The following is a 17,630-nucleotide window of genomic DNA, read 5'->3' as shown; positions in this document are numbered from 1 at the left end:
AGGAGGTGCTCTGTTCGCTGTTCCATGTCCGTTTCAGTCCTCTAAGCACCTCCCATCCCCCCCTGAACGCTCGCTCCCTGGCTCTGCGGCTGCTGAGGGGCTGGCTGGAATGACCCGGGAGAGTGGGAGACACAAGGAGATGCGCTAGACGGGGCTGCCAGCCGGGAGGACTCTCTGATCCTTGATCCCCCTTCCTCTTCTCCAGGCTGAGATATACAAGGCAGACCTGTGATCTGCCCCACAGATGCATGCCCATATAGGAGGGCATGGCTGTGTAGACCGAGGGTCTTCATCAATCACAGCCTCAGATAGGAGGACCACCACAGAGACACACAGGTAAGAGGCTCCACAGCTGGGCTGGTTTCCATTTATATTGATTTGAGATGGTGTGAAGGAATCAGCTAAGTGTCGACTGAGGTTCACATGACTTTTCTTCTTGAAATCACTGCTATGTTCATCTGTTGGTTTGAATATTTTGTGTGTCTGCCTTGTTTGCGTTTGCCTGCTGTGCTGCATGGTCATTGATTAAAAGGGAGATGGGTCCGTGGATGAGCACTGTGGCAGCATGATAATGGAATATGTCTCCTGGAGGACTTGGTCTGATATCCATCAGATGTCTGGGGAATGTCGGAGTGAACATAAAAGGTACAACAGGGAGGTAGCAAGAGCGAGGAAAGAGAAAAAAGAGGCAGACAGAGGGACTGAAAGTAATTAGCATTTCACATAATTCATGTGAGAGCCATATTCAGTGGGCTCTGGCTGTTTTTTCACTATTCAGCTATGCTTTTCCTCTTTGCTTCATTTGTAATTCACACATTCACCCCACACTGGGCTCCACATATGGACAGTTTTTCAATTAGACTCTGAATGCTGTTTTTAACGGGGTGTCAGGATAGCTGAAAGGGTTTGCGTTAAAAAAAATGCTATGGTGGAGTTTGTCAAAAAAAAAGATTGCTCACTATAGATGGAAAGCGGGGAGAGCCCATGGGGTGAGGTTTGTTTTCTCCCCAGCCTGGAAGTTGGGATGGAAGCCTGAGGAAAGAGAGGGAGCTGTGATTTGATGCATAATACGATTGAGAGTTGCGCCCAGAAAAACAAATGTTGGAGCTGTGAGACGTTCAGAGGATGAGGATGAAATAGAACATTGACAATCTAAAGATGATATGTGGCCTTTTTTTTAAAGGTTCAGACTTTTCTATAGATGCAAGTACAAAAAAGTGGAAAGGCCTGTTGAAAAGCAGATGATTTATAAGGCTAACACACGACTAATATCCCAGTCTTGGCACCAATCTACTGTGTGATGATGATAAATGCCTCTGGGGGAGGTGGCAAACTTTAAGGGGCATTTGGTGTAACCTGAAGTTGGCCCTATAGGACTTCCAGCTAACATATCCATTTACCTCCATTGCCCACATGTAAAGTCCAACGAGCAACTTGATATACGAGAATGGAGTTAGATTTAAGAAACAATATAAACAATAAGTGCAAATTTTTACTGCACTTAAAACAGTTATCAATCTGTAGACATTAATTAGAGATAACTGTTGTTAGATGGATTCCAATGGGTTCTGAGATTGCACAATGGCAGATCAGGTTCTGCCTGATCTGCCATTGGACGATACTACTTGTACAACCAACGGTAACCAGAAGACTCCCGGTACAAAATCCTGCCCCCTGACATGTTTTATGCAGAATCTGTAAAGCAACATTAATTTAAAGCCTCAATACATGACTCTAATATGGTTATAGTTATAGTGCTGTTCTTTTCTGTTGATGTCAATGGTAGTTGCAGTGGCAGCAGCCCCAAAGTGCATTGAGAGTGGTGGATGTGCTTATTCAGAGGTGCCTGTGGCGGAGAGAGATGAGCTGTCCAGTGATGTTGCGTGGAGCATACATCACTGAACACAGGGCTGTGGACCCAGGAGGAATCAACATAAGAAAAGCCATTACAGAGATGACCAGGCTTTTCTGATCTGATCATGTGAAGGGGGCAAGTTATGGAGACGTTGGACAGAAGGCAAATGGAGGGAATGAGACAGGTAGAGCATAGAGAGGCAGGCTGGGCAGTCACACGAGGGGAGAGCACTCTCTTTAAAGCCATGATTAATTCTAGAAGCATGTGCATTCAGCATAGGCCAGAAAATATCAATATTTTCTATTATACAGCACACATGCAGTGGATGCTGGCTGTTTTAGAGGTTGATTTTAAAAGCAATGCTGCAACATCTGCGGTACGTGGATGTCACTCAGTGTGTTAGTGGTTGGGATGGTGCTTGATGGAGTGGAGGTCTGTGGTTGATTGGGTGTTCTTTTGCTGTAAATTCATGAGTAGGTTGACTGTGAGAGGTTTTATGACAGTAAACGAACCCATCCTTGGCCTGAAAAAGTTTTCCAATAACTTGAGCTCTAGGAACTCATGACATTTAGTTATGGCTATTTTCAGTTTTCTAAATGTCTAAAATGCAATTAAAAGCTCATTACAGTTCTGAAATCTGTTATCTTGCACATTTTTTTTTTAACCCACAGCTGCTATTTTACCCTCTCTGTCAACTTTTGCTTAGTCATTAGAGGGAGCATAACAGCCTCAAGGATGTAGGGTAGAACACATTAACACAACTTATGGTGCAGCCTTTGCCCAAGTGCACATACAGAACAAGCATAACATGGCCCACTGAGACGTCCAGCAGAACAGGGCCACCACAAGGAAAACAAACAGGCCTGGACATGCTTTTAAAAGCCAATCAGCATCAGAGTATCGAGGTCTGATGCACATGTAAGTAGGGGTGCTTGGCACATGATGGCAGCTCTGCAGAGGAACATAAAAGCACATCATAATAACAGACTTGACACTCAATAAAACCTACAGATTACACCAATTACAGTAAAGGGCATTTAGACACAGGGGGGCAGTGTGTGTTATTTCAGACTCTTCTATGCACTGGAGTTAAATTATGAAGCTTTTACATCATCCTTACCTTCCTCATTGTCCTTATTAAAAGCAAACCTTAAATAAAAAGACTAAAACCACCAGTGAATTTATCCTGCAAGTACTGTCTGTGCAACCGATTTGTGATGAAGCAAATGCCTTAGTTTACCCGTGAACTCCATCTGTGTGACAAATGTTTACTTTGCAATTTTATAGCTATTGTTGTTTATTTATGTCAGTGGAGTAGAATCAAAGTACATCCCTGATGACGTCTGCCAAGTAGAGAGCTGTGATCCAGAGATTTAAAAAAATGCAGCTGTGTGGAGTTCTGTCAAGATAAACTCTCTGACTCAGTCCTTCAAAATGAAGAAAGATACCAACAAATGCTGGAGTACATTACATGTCTGTTAGTTTTTTTGTGGTTAGAGCTGTGAAATGTTACAGAAAAAAGAAAATGACACCATTGCACTCTACTGTAATGTTTTTAGATATGGAATTTATTTACATATCAGCCCCATTGCGACCATCTGCATAATAATGTGCAAGCCCCCACTGAACACCTACTCCCCCTTTACCTTTGAAGGTGTGCTGTGGTAACTGGCACCAAGACCTTAGCAGCAGGTCCTTTAGATCCTATAAGCTGCATGGTGGGGCCTACATGAATCAGACTTGTTTGCCCACAGGCCCCCAACTGGATTGAGATCTGGGGAATCTGTCCTGTTCCTCCAGGCCACCTTCTTGTATTGTACCAGTGGTCCAGTTCTCATGCTTGTATGCCTATCGTAGAGGCTTTCAGTGGACAGGGGTCAACAAAAGCCCCTTGACTGGTCCAGTGGCTATGCAGCCCCCTTTGTAGCAAACTGTGATACACACTTAGCGGGTGACTCTGACTCAGTCGTCTAGCCACTGCAATTTCGGTCAAAGTCCTTACACTTGCACATTTTCCTGCTTCAGCTTGAGGACAAAATGTTCACTTGTGACTGTCTAACATATCCGACCTTCTTTAAAGTGCCATTGTAACAAGATAAGCAATGAAATGCATTTCACCCATCAGTGGTAAAGATGCTATGGCTGATTGGTGTACATTATGACCATTTGTAAATCATCAGAGACTTTTGTGAATTGTTTGAAATATTCCTTTAATACCCTGGACTTATTGTACGAAACCATGATGGGCATGTTTGGTGAGACTCCTTTCCTTTCTTTTAAAATAATGGAATAAAGTTATACTGGAATGAAAAAAGTATCATCTTAAGTTTGACGTTATCACACAGATATCCAGCCTCCCAGCCTCCTACATGACAGTTAATCTACCCTCTGGATGGACAGCATGTTGCTCAAAATTGACGGCTACAGATCGAAGAGTTTTTGTCAAAAGTGACAACCAAAAGCTGAATTCCAACAAAAACTTTATTTAGTTACCATGGAAACTGTTTGAAAATAGCAGCAGTTAGATAGACTGATAGACTGATAGACTGAAAGACTGAAAGACAGATAGATAGATAGATAGATAGATAGATAGATAGATAGATAGATAGATAGATAGATAGATAGATAGATAGATAGATAGATAGATAGATAGATAGATAGATAGATAGATAGATAGATAGATAGATAGTCAAAGCAGGACATCACATCCCTGAGTAAAAGCAGAAAATTGAAGCATAGATCTTTCTCTCTCTGACTTCTCTCTTCCTCTCTCTTGTGGTCACCCCTGACAACCAGCTGTTTCTGCTGCTGTATCTAAAGGCCTATCCGGCCGAGCTGAAGGCCATACCTAGCACGCAAATGAGAAGGAAAAAAAACAACAACAACAAATCCCCCCCAGCACAACAGCGCAGTAATAAACTGGCAGTGTTACTGGGGCGATAAATATCTGAGTAACAACATGCATATTAATTGGTCTTTTGTGCCAGCACATTTCGGAGAATCGCGTTAGAGCTTTGCAGAGGGGCAGTGCAGTGTGAAGTCATCTCCTAACTTGGCGGGGATCCCAAACCATCATCTGGGAAAAAGAAGACAAAACACTTGCAGCAAATGCAAAATAAAACCTCCATTTGTACACTGGATTATAAGATACTATGGTTGTGTTATGACTGATATATATATTTGTGACTCAACAATACTGAGAGAGTTTATATCCAAAATATTTTCAGCTTTCATAGTGGAATGACTGCTTCATTTAAATCAATGTAAGTCCAGAGGTTTAGGGATATAAGTTGCTATTTGATTGAAAATAAATGTTGCTGAACAGATGAACTGCAATTACATAATTCCCTGTCAACAAAAATGTCAACATCTTTACTTTGTCCACATGGTTTCAGACCTACAATAACAACAACCACATCAACCAAAGATGGAGGCTATTTTTGGTTTAATCTAGGCACGTATACAATTAATCGATTATCGATTAATTGATTGTTAAGAAATTACTCGAAACACACATTTTTGTTTTCAATTTTCTGTTACGTGGAACAAACATCATGTGGTTTCATATTACACTCAGCTATCAGGGAGGTGTTTCAAGTTTAAAGCATGTTTAGATGTGAATCAGCTGTTAAAGGTGTTGCGCACAGCGGAGACGCTTAGCTAGCGGCTGCGCGTCAGGTCTCCCTGTACATTATACATATTCAAGTACAAAATAATAATTTTAAAGAGGATCACTATGCACTGCTGCCAACAACGACACGGACATGAAGGCTGACTACTCTAAACAGGACATTTCTCCACTTTTGGATACAAAGCCAACAGACTGTTGGGAATTGCTAGTACGCTATGTTTGCAGACCAGCAACATCAGAGCCGTCTGGGCTTTTCTGCAGCTGGACTTATTCTGACCCGGTTGTACTCCCGGCGGACACCTAACCCAATACACATGTTTATTTTTCTCAATAAGAACGAGTAGGCAGAAAACTGGACACTGTGAGTCTGAAGTATGTTTCTGTTAGTATTATGAGCCTTCACATTATAAGACTATGTCCACGGAGAATATTTTTATGAGCCTGATGGTTGATAATCAGTGTTAAACATGTACACGTATTCAATACCGTCAGTTATATGCATTTTGTTGCTGTAGAAAATATAATTTTGGTGAAAAAAACATATTTGGCCTTTTTTTTCACATAAGAATAATATACATATATTTTAATTGATTAATCAATAATTGATCGTTAACATTTCCAAAAAACGATCATGGAAAATACTTAAAATGTACATCCCTAGTTGAAACTAATGTATCTGCTGGTAACATGTTAAAAATAGGGGCCAAACATGGCAAGTATCACAATTACAAACTATTGTGGTTGTAGCATTGTCATTGTTTGCATGGTTTTTTTGCTAGCATTTAGCTTTAAGCTAACATGCAACACAGCCTCACACAGCTCTTGGATTCTCAAACCAAACCATCAGCTCTTCTTAACAAAAATAGTCAGTGTCATCATAGATGTGTTGCTTTAAGTTCAGTAGACATGTAACATATAAACTCGGAGGTTCAACTTGAGTGACAAATCCATACGTGTTACAGCGAACACCTAGACATTTTACAGGGGTTTATGATTTAAGAAGGATCACTTTTAAACTCTGGACAGTTAGCACATACGTTTCAGTGATGGAGCTGTTCTGTTCCTTCTCTCTAATTCTCTTAACATTGGGCTATCAGGGTTAATGTAGTGTCGACTAAACATTACACCTCACAAGTTTGGCCCCTTATCTTTATCCAAAATAGGTTCAAACCATGTGATAGTTAGTAAATGCTAGCTGTGGAGATTATGTCGTTTCCTATTGTTTGTTCGCCAACTAGGTACGAAAAAAAAGCCCCAAAAATTTGAAGACTCCAGCTAGGTCATTAGGATCAAGCATCTCAGTACAACATGAATGACCTTCAAGGTATTATCTTTAATCACATTATTCCAAAGGTTAACAGTAGATATATGAAATTCATGTTACTGAGTTATTGTTTGGGATACAGTTGAGCCATGTTTGCCTAAGCCCCTCTGTACTTGAACATTATGCTCAATGTTGGCCTCATTTGATGAATAAGGGAGCTTTGGTTTTATCACTCAGGGCAAAGATTTATCTCAAAAGGGGGTCCATATGTTGCTCCTAACTATGTGCGTTCTCTGGTGCTTTTTTTTCTTCTCATTTTGAGATAAAAATATGTCACCATTCCCCTAAAGTGTTAACAGACAAAGAGGGGGTAATGTTTGAATAAATTAACTCAAACACCAATGAAAGAAAGTATCTCTAAAACTTTGAAGGTTTCCAGGCCAAAGCGCACGTCGGCTTCACGTCGACAGCCATGGTGGGAAACCCTTGGGGTCATGCGTCATTTGGGAGATGTGTACAGTCATTGGGGAGGAAATCTGCATTCTTTATCAGTCACACACAATTATTATTTTGCACTTGAATATGTATAGTGTACACACAAACACACAGAGATGCACAAAGTAAAAGCACAATCATTACTGCTAGGATGATGTTGATGACTTTTATGTTTGTTTCACAGGGAACAAGCATAGCCAAGAGCTATAAAGCTAATTACAGTATTAACTCCTTACTGCATGTTCTTCTCTCCGTCACAGTTCTGCTTCAATGGCTGCTTTAAATATACAAAGCATTTCATATGTCCGCACAAAAACCTTATGTGGTTTCTGTGAGTGTACGTGTTCACAGCCACGCAGAATACAGATGACTGCAGTGTAAAAGTATGTTCATCCAGCACCACATTTCTCTTTCCATAGGACTTTGTGTAATGCATTTGCTTTTTCTCAACAGCAAAATCACAAGGATATGAAATGTGCTATAGATTTGTGTGGCGTAGCAAAAACTCCATTTTCCAGGTGAGGACAGTTGTAGAAAAATAGCCAGAGGGAAGAGGAAGCACAGAGAGGTAGAAATGGTGGGTAGAGATGATGCTGCTGCAGGAGGAAGAAGGAGATCAGTGAGGTAGACTAAAGTGAAGCGCTATCGGAGTCATTGTGCACAGGTGAGGAAATACAGAATGAAGTAAATCTTTCAGTACAGTTGGTATTTCACTGAAGGACAGGGGGACATATTTGAAAACAGAAAGAGATATTTATTTAATATTTCAAAAGAATTTAATGGATTTCTCTAACTCTCTCTATCTCTTACACTCTCCCTCACCCTGACCCTCCACCTCTCTCTTTTTCTGGACCTGGTACATGCTTCTTCCTCTTCTTGAAATCTGATTCACATGACTTACAAATACAATACTGAGATACATAGCTCATGGACACAGCACCAAAATATTGATCTTAGCATCTTGAGTAACTAACTTGCCTTACAGTTTCACTGACACAGGTTGAGCTTTTTTGTTTTCTTTTATTACAGGAATTAAAAATCATAGTACACTGTTGTGATAAACTTCATGAAGAGTTTAGTCACATAAAGGAAACTTTTTCTGCTTTAATATATTAAAGAGAGCGTGGTATCTATTCCTATTTCTGTCTCCTGCCTCCATTTTCCCCATTATCTGGTGCCCATTTCAGATCTAGTTTGGACAAAAAAGTGAGCCCACCTGTCTTCAGATGAAATGCAGACAATGAAAAGGAGTCTGATCAAGATAAAAAGTAAATGATATATTCTACGAGTCTGATGCAAGTTGAAGGAACAGACAGAGACAGGAACAGAGACACGAGTAAAGATGTGGAGTTTAAGATGATTGATTTTGCCTCCCTGCAAAAGAAAACAATCTGCTAGAAGTTTCTTCAAGACAGTTTTGACAGTTTATTTTAAGAAGTTTGAAAGTGAGGTCTAGAAAATGCACAAATACCTTTCACTGTCATGCAGTACAAATACAAAACATAATGTTTACTCATTTTCAGTGAGATTTCTTCTGCAAATCGTCTTCTCGTCTCACAGGTGGCAGCTCTGATGGCACAAGCACTAAAAAAGGCACATAAGTAAATGTTGTTAACAAGCTGTCACAAGCTGAATAGCTCCACTCCTAAATATGATGCTGCTCTGTGAAGTGGAAACCCCACATCAGCAGCTTTTTCACATATCTTTAAATCAAAGCCCTCACCGGCCGTCTGCTTGACTCACAAGGCATCACTTTTAATAATTTTTCAGAAGTCTGGAGTAAAAATAAAAAACAAGATTTTCTGTCTGGTTTGGGAGCTCAATACTGAGTCTTTGAGCTGCTCATGAGATAGAGATCTGTGTGGAGGAGATCAAACAGATACAGTATCTGTTACATAAACAGCAGCAGCAGCATGCAGGAAGATGAGCAGAGGAGTTTCACAGCAGATAGTGTTCTAAATTTAAACAATACAACCTGCTGCTCTCAGACAAAATTGAACTGTAAAAACCTGATATTGTGTACAAACACTGAAACTGCTCAATCTCATTTTTCATACACTGTGATAACATTTCATTGATTTTAGTGCAGAACAATCGCGTAAGGTATCATGCCCTGCTAGCTTCCATACCCTCTACCGTAGACCAATAACAAACTTAATGTAACCGTGGAAGGCACAATAACTTTGTTGACCTCAGAACAAAGAACCAATACAGTCTACAGAACAGTTTCTCTGCAGACTTCATTGAGTCTACAGTGATTTCCCAAACTGACAAAAATACAGATTTTTTGTACTTAATCAACTCAAGAAGCAGTACAGTCATGTTCATGTGTTTAGTATTCACGTGAGCTGCTCACAGTAGAAATTGAATCAAAGGGGAAAAAAATCTATTTTCAAACAGCTTAAAGGTAGTAAGCACCGGATTTCACATTATACTGCACAACTGCACTTGATTAATGGGAGTTTAAACACACTGTAGTGTTATAAATTAGCCAGACCTACATTTCCTGTTTTTGGTTATGCATGGTGTTAAAGGTGACATATCATGCAAAATCGACTTTTTAATGGTTCTTTACCTGAAATATGTTTCCCTGGCATGTCTACAAAGCCCCCGAGAATAAAAAAAAATCCATTCTGCCCCTGTTCTGATTTCTACACCTTTCTGTAAATGTGTGTGAAACGAGACGTTTCAGACTTCCGTGTTTTTGTTACGTCTCAACAATATCCGGTCTGTCACGGAGTCAGAGCTCAGAGCTTGTTCAGCCCATAGACTGTATAAAATACAACTCAACCTCTCCTCCATTTTTCATTACCTGCACAAATGAGTGCTAACAAGGAGCTTAGGAGGGAGGCATGCTAGTTGTAGGCTGTCTTAATAAACACAAAGGTCGGTTTTACTCCCCACGTCTGCAGATTTGAAGATCTAGTGGATGATTTTTATTTATCATGGATAAGTGCTAGCGCTAGTTAGCATAGCTACATAGCTACATGTCGTAGCTGTAGCTGTGTACCAAGACACACGTCGACATACTGACAAATAAAACAACAGGTAACACTGAATCTGTGACCAATCCTTCAGAAAAGGTCCCGCTGCCTTTCTGGCAGAGGTCGGTTTTACTCCCCACTTCTGCAGATTTGAAGATCTAGTGGATGATTTTTATTTATCATGGATAAGTGCTAGCGCTAGTTAGCATAGCCACATAGCTACATGTTCGTAGCTGTGTACCAAGACACACGTCTACATACTGAGAAATAAAACAACAAGAAACACTAAATCTCTGACACGGCTATCGGCATCCGGCTTACACGCCACCCACCAAGTAGGGCACGGTTGGCTGTGGAAACGCAAACAGGATCAGGCGTTACCAATCCGACCTGTACCAATCTGTACTTATCCATACCAGACTGCTTGGTGGAAATGAGCCATAAATAACCAGGGACAACCTGTTCACACACTTCAAACTAATACACGGAGTGGAATCTCACACATTTAAAATATGTATGATTTCCTGTTGACAATGTGGCAAAAAAGCAAGTGGCAACCTCCGCTGTTGATAAAATATGAAGACATTGAGGAGTTGCTAAAAACTGCAGTTCCTCGTGTGTCCACTTGAGGCTGGCTCTGTAAGTCCTAGAAGCCACATACACACCAATTCTAAAAAGCCAATTTTTACAGCAAAAATAAGTTTGTTTTTATAACCCATTATTTTTGTAGGTATTTGCCTTATGATTTTTGCATTATTAGGGGTACAGCTGACTTAACTGACAGGTGGGCATGCTGAATCTGTTTGCAAGGAGGCTAAAGGCACCCCTCAACTCCACCTCTTTTCCTCTTGCTAGGTTGAACAAAAGTTAGGTTGAGTCAGCATTTCCAATACAGCAACTGCCATCGATATGCGTCAGAACCCCACTTCAGAAACCTACTATTTGATAGTCCTCTCTATCTATTTTGGGAGCACAGGACATTAGATTCACGTTTAATGGTCAACCAGTCAACAGCATAGAAATAAGATGCAAGACAGTGAGGAAAAACAAGGGAGGTTACACATGGAGCTGGGTGAACGAGACATCAATCAAATTGAAGAAAACAGACATGAAGCAAACACATCAGGGGGCTTTGGCAGTGTTCCAGGACTGGTTAAGTGAGAGGAAAATGCCAACAGAAAAGCTATGGGGAAGAGGACCTGATACAATTGCTGCTGTTATTTTCAGCATCTGCCAAGAATGTAAACAGAAAAACACTAATGTTTTGACTCTACTGTAAATGAAAATCTACGTTTTCAATCAATCATAGTGTAACCTTTAAAGTAACACTGTAGGCCACTTTTGCCATGGAAGCTTTACTCACAATCTATTAAAGCTGGGGTTTGTAGTCAGATTTTTGTTTTACTGGTTTAAATTATCTTTATATCCCGATGGCAATCAATACATAATGTGTTCTTAAAAAAGAGTGAAAAAAAGCTGCTATCTACAGCCGGAGTAAACCTGGGAAAACACCAACCAATCCCTGCCTTTCGGGTCCAATTTACGAAACCGATCAAATCCTGTCCTACCGTTTTGCCCACCTCCTGCGCGTACATTTCCCCGGTGTGCACTCCCCGTCCCCTTCCTCTGCTTCCCCTGACTCTATTTACTGTCCCTCTCGCTCGACCTAGGGCCTGTCCCCTCTGACCCGATGAGGTGCTTTGCTCAGGACTGTTGTCCGGATCAGAGTCTAAAACGCTCTCACCATGGGGGGCTCTGACAAGCAAAAGAATTAATGACATTTAGTAAGTCCTACAGAAAATTTAGACCTAATACCGTGTCACCAGTACAACTGGATAATGCTAGCATGACACTTGTGAGTACTAACAATAGCCATGTTTGTTTGTGTTTTTAACTTCCACGAGGACCGGTTTTGAATCAGTCACGATCATATGGTCGCGAATGAGCGGCGCTCGTGCATGTGAGCGGGGGCGTCGTTTTGGAGGAGCTCCGAGGGGAAGGGGCTTTCTGTGACTACCAACCCTAGCTTTAAGGGACTCATTTTTTTCGCTGCATAAATAAATCCTTTTAAAAGCAATGTAGTCATATTAATAACAATACTAATTGTCAACTTGTTTGTATCTTAGGTTGGTAGGCAGATAATAAGTGGGATAATGTACAGTGAGCAGGTGTTTATGCAGAAAAAGAACCCCAATGGGTTTAGATAAGAGCCCAATGTGAAGCGCAGGGTTTTTAAACATAATTGGAATAATTATGTTTGAATATTAAAAGGGCCCCTTGGATGACACAAGTCAGAATAATTTCATAGCATTTCTTTTCCTTCTGGTGCATTGATTATGAAAAATAACTTCTAAACTTTAATAAATTAAAAAGTGAAACCTAATATAATCACTGTAAACTGAGCAGCACTTAGATTAGAAACCTTTCTTCCAACAGAGTACATCATTGTCTTGACCAAAAACAAGCAGCTAATGAGAGAAGATTGTGGAAATCTCTCCTGGTATATATTATTTGTTGGAGTGAATAAGTTTGAGGATTTCTCTCCTTCTTCTGTTTCTGTCTTTCTGTGGAGATTCGTGCAGGGATCTGATGTTCTTTGATGTGCGTGCTGCTCCCCCTGAAGCTGTGCAAACCAAAGTAAAAAACCTTTCCTATAATACAGGGCTCCACTTCAAAGGTTTAAGAAGAATGAAATACTTTGACATACAGCCAGTGTTTGCAGGCACTGAGTGTGTGTGTGTGTGTGTGTGTGTGTGTGTGTGTGTGTGTGTGTGTGTGTGTGTGTGTGTGGATGAAATGTTGCATAAAAAAACTTGTGTAAGCTCACTTTGCCTTGAATGTAATTATTTAAAAGTGTTACCCAAATAAGGAAATGCTCATATTGAGTAATATCTTTAAACCTGCAAGGTCTGTTGCTCTGTTTTAACCAGAGTGCTATATGATATCATGGTACTTTCATTCATTCAATTACCATCATTATTACTCTAAGTGTAAATAGTAAAGAATAGTACAGCACTACAATGCTCATGGAAATGTGAACAGAAATCAAAATATACCATACAATGAATCCTCAAATCACACAAATAATCCATCAAATAATTTCAGTTCAGCTTGAGTTAGCCCTGCATGTACACATATGTGTTTGGTTACATATACATTTACTGAACAAATTTATCCACATGTTGGCTGAATTAACAATCACACTGATGCAGAATCAAATATTTATGAGAGCTGAATTAAACATGTAAACACAATTAACAAATTATACTGGCATCATGCTTTATACACTTACATACTTTATTTATGACATGCTTGATTGCTGTGAGATGGAGACAGACGTGTCGATCTGGTGACCAGCTCTGCAGAGGTTTTCATAAGATTAAAGGATAGAGGTCAGAAAATGTTTCCAACAGTTTTGGTTATTCTAAAGGAGAGGTTAAAATGTGTGTGTTTAGTCTATATCATTAAATATGTTCTTATATGTGTCAACTGGCATGTACCACTTGTGCAGTTCTTGTATACCTTTGAGCCCAGCTGTCATATTGTATAAGGGGGTGTTGGTCCGAGTCCGATGCTATAAGAAGGTTTTTCCTTTTATATCATTAAGACATTCAATTGGATTTATTCTCGGGTGAAAAAGTGGAAAGGAAGATGAGGTAGCTTCAAAACATACACCAGTCAAACACGGGTCACCTGATACAAACATCTTCCTGTGCAGACTTTCTTGCAGTGAACTTTCCTGAATATACCTGCTGCATTTATACACTGACTCACCCAGACTTATTGAGGAGAGATTTCACCCTAAAAATGACGGGACATTTTTACTCCCGCACTGTGACGGGAGTACAGTGCGTGTATGAAACAGCCTTTTCTATAAGTCTCCGTCAGCTGTTGATAAAATCAATGTATTCAGCTTTCGCACTTTATCTGTATGCATTTCCGTATGTATGTTTCCACTATATATTCATATACAGTGTTTGTACTGAGTTAAACATGAATCTGCAGAGCAGATGAGAATGTGGATTCAATTTTCTTCTAATTTATTCAGCACAGACAGTGTAATTCCCCAGCAGATGACGGTGCATCCTCACACAAAGCCCATCTAGAACCTGCTGTCAACACAACATATCTATGTACAAACACAAGTTACAACTCTGACAAAGAGCTACGATTAACGGCTGAATGTTACTCTGTCAGATTCTGTTTCAGTCAGGCCGACTGCTCGTGTAACTGAATTGTTTGGAAAGCCACACACACTGGGTTTATATTCATCCTCAGACTGTTTCAGGGGTTGTAGCTCTCAGCCCACTGGTCTGTAAGCATACATGCTGTGTGCGCGGGCATGTACCAGCGTGCGCTCTCAGGCATGAGTATGCACAGCTACAGCAGCCTACGAGGAGTTACCCCCCTCATGCATACATGCACACACACACACACACACACACACACACACACACACACACACAAGGCTGACTTATACTTCTGCGTCTCCCCTATATAGCAGGGGCTGACGCAGACATGAGCACCACATACTTGTGCGTCGGTGTGTCCGTGTCGCGCAGCAATTCTCCGCCGAAACGCCTGAGGGCAGTGCGGTCTCTCTGATAGCCGGCCGCCTGCTACGTCAGCTACGTGTGTAGGCCTCGGCGTAGGTACAGGAGCTACGCGGACCCCCAGCGTAGGGTATGCCATTGATTCAATGCAGAAGTATAAATCAGCCTACACAGTCACTCACTCACACAGTGGGATTGTGTGGGGGTACATTCGTTCTCTTCAGAGAAGCCTAATTTAAATTTTTAATGGATTCAGACTCTTTCAGGAAAAAAAGAGAAGTGGCTTCACTGAATGCGTACAATCCTCCATCCCTCCCTCCTCTAAATTTCAACAACCCTGGGGGAAGGATGCAGCCCAATGTGAACATTTAATGTAATTGGACACACTAAACGTGCATTTTTCAGAACATGCCACGCATGAATGACTGATTTTCTTTGAAACTGCCGTGTTCCTTATTTGTCTTCAAACTTTTATCAAATACAGAACTGAAGCATTGTTTTCTAGGGCACGGCACTGCATACACAGTGTGTGTTTGGAACACAATGCAAGTGAATATTATTTGTTTTCATCGTTACTTTTTACATTATTGATCTCTTTGCATTCCCAAAGGTCTTTAACAACCTGATACAGTTGTATCTATAAACAGATTAAGCACTGCTGGTATTTGTTAGACCACAGGGATTATTAAATTGCATATCAGAGTGGCAAGGTATCGAAAAATCAATATCAATAAGTACCGACAGAACAGAATTTATCAGGCATGTTTGCTTGCTGAGTTAAAAGAGGTGATAAGATTATGAGGAGAGGCTTAATGTCAAATATCTATAAACATTGATGATTAGATTACACATTTTTTTCATAATAAAAAGTCTGTCTTTTTAAGGAGTGTAAAAAAGATGACATTGTTCCAGACTTACTTTGTTGGGAAGTTGAAATGACATTATTTGGAGTTTACTGGAAAATGATCCCTCCCCCTCATACTGGACACTTCTTAAATATATTTCTCCATGAGATGAGGCTTGGATTTGGCCTTCATTCAAATTCAATTAGAGGTCTGTAGAAATTGTTCTCTCAATGATATATCATTTTAGTTGATAAAAGGTTTTTTAGCCGCTGTCTTTTGACACATTAGTTAACTCAGTGGAGGGTGACAATATTGTCAACCGAACAAAATCCCTTGTAAATGCCCTATTTATCTTTTTGGATTAAAAAACTTGGTATAGAGTCGACATCATGTGGCATCCATCACCCAGCTTTAGGTCCTCAGTCACAGGAAGCAGGAAGCAGAAAGCAATATGTTGTTTTCTGTAAAGTTACTTACTAAAAGAACAACAGAGAGAAAGTGGAAATAAATTATGTTTACATCCAATCATCCAGATTATGTCACTTTATGCAGAATGGAGATTGCTGTATTCAGGACCAGGTTTTAGCAAGCACAGTGTTGTTTACAATTGTATAATAAAGGGTAGTGTCAACTTGCATTTAAGCATGGGTTGGTTTTATGCAGCTCATCAGTCCTTGTTTAGAAAGGGGCAGAACACAGTCTGATGTAATGGACTCCCTGAACACATCAGCAGCCATCTGATGAGGTCACACTACAAATCTTTTGGTCTGTTGCGATGGTCACTGCATCAGATTAGGCAATCACAGAGCCATAAATTTGTGCTGTGACTTGACTGACAGACATGACAGACTGCACTGTGGTACCCGACCAATCATCAGGACTGACATGATGATGTTGGAAGGAAGAGGGGCTTGGCTAGACTCCACCCGGAAAGAATACTTTGGTATATATAGCAGTGCGTATGACTTGCTGTGTTGTGTTAGAAAAAGCCTAAAGAAAGAAAAAAAAGTGACAATGGATCTGTCCTTGGGTTGCAAGACGAGGAGTGTATGGACTGTCAATCCCTCAAAAAGAACTTGAGGTCAAAATAACACCATTTTGTTTGTTTACTCCCGTGATTTTTTTGCGCCTGCAGAGCACCCTGTGCTTTCATTGATCAATGTCACTGGTGTGAGGGAACACATCGTAGACGGCAGAAAGGAAAATCAAACATGCTTTCTGACTTTCTGTTGAGAGGTCGGGAGGCGTCCCAGATGTGGCCTTGAATGTCGCTCACTATGACACACTACACAGGATAAACAAACCATTTTTCTTGGTCCACTGGTCCTGAAACCCTTTGTCTGCCTAACCGGGCTATAATCCTGCTAACAATGTGTAGTCTGACCTTGGCATGAAGATGATTTTGTTTTAAATGATGTCTTTAAAGAAGAAATCTGCATCCAAGTGTATCTTCAAAAAACATGTTTTTCAAGGATGTCCTTTCTCAACCTCAAATCTTTTTTGTTTTCTGAAGATTCTAGTCGCACAGAGACAATGCACAGGAGAGGACATCTCTGCCAGAAGTATTTTAATACTAACTCCTAGCTACACCAAATGTCCCAAGAGTCAACCATTACTGCTAGAGCCACATATTCATGTTAGGCAATCAGCTGAACTATTCAGTAGCAGTTTGTGTCTTACCTAGAGATCCCATATCATAAAAAACACATTTTCCTTTTCTTTACATACTCTAGTCATCCTCTAGCCTAGCAACCCTGAGAATATGGAAGTGAAAAGCCTATGTGGTTTCTGTGGCTCACCTACTGGGAAAACAGCTTCTAAAAGTAAATTTGAATTTGCCCCTGTGCTGACGTAACTGCAGGAGTGATTTGCACAGCATGCATGTAAAACTACTCCCACTCTTTAAGCTTTCAGCTTCCTCCATTGCTATTGTGGTTTTGCTTCAATGTTGTTGCAGAGTCAAGATGTCTGAGGTTAGAACCAGGCATGCTAAGTGCTCTATT

General features: G+C 40.5%; 1 protein-coding gene across 1 annotated transcript in view; it reads left to right on the top strand.

Moving 5' to 3' along the window:
* Window positions 1-211: 211 nt before the first annotated feature.
* frmpd3 (FERM and PDZ domain containing 3) overlaps window positions 212-17,630 on the top strand; it is a 117,532-nt gene continuing 100,113 nt past the window's right edge. Inside the window, exon 1 of the mRNA XM_034689324.1 lies at window positions 212-336. The gene's annotated coding sequence lies outside the window, so the exon portion shown is untranslated. The remainder of the gene's footprint in view (window positions 337-17,630) is intronic.

The sequence above is a fragment of the Notolabrus celidotus genome, chromosome 8, assembly GCF_009762535.1.
Source record: "Notolabrus celidotus isolate fNotCel1 chromosome 8, fNotCel1.pri, whole genome shotgun sequence".
NCBI classification, from domain to species: Eukaryota; Metazoa; Chordata; class Actinopteri; order Labriformes; family Labridae; genus Notolabrus; species Notolabrus celidotus.
Note: the sequence above shows the minus strand (reverse complement) of the source record. Positions and strands in the feature narration are given on the sequence as shown.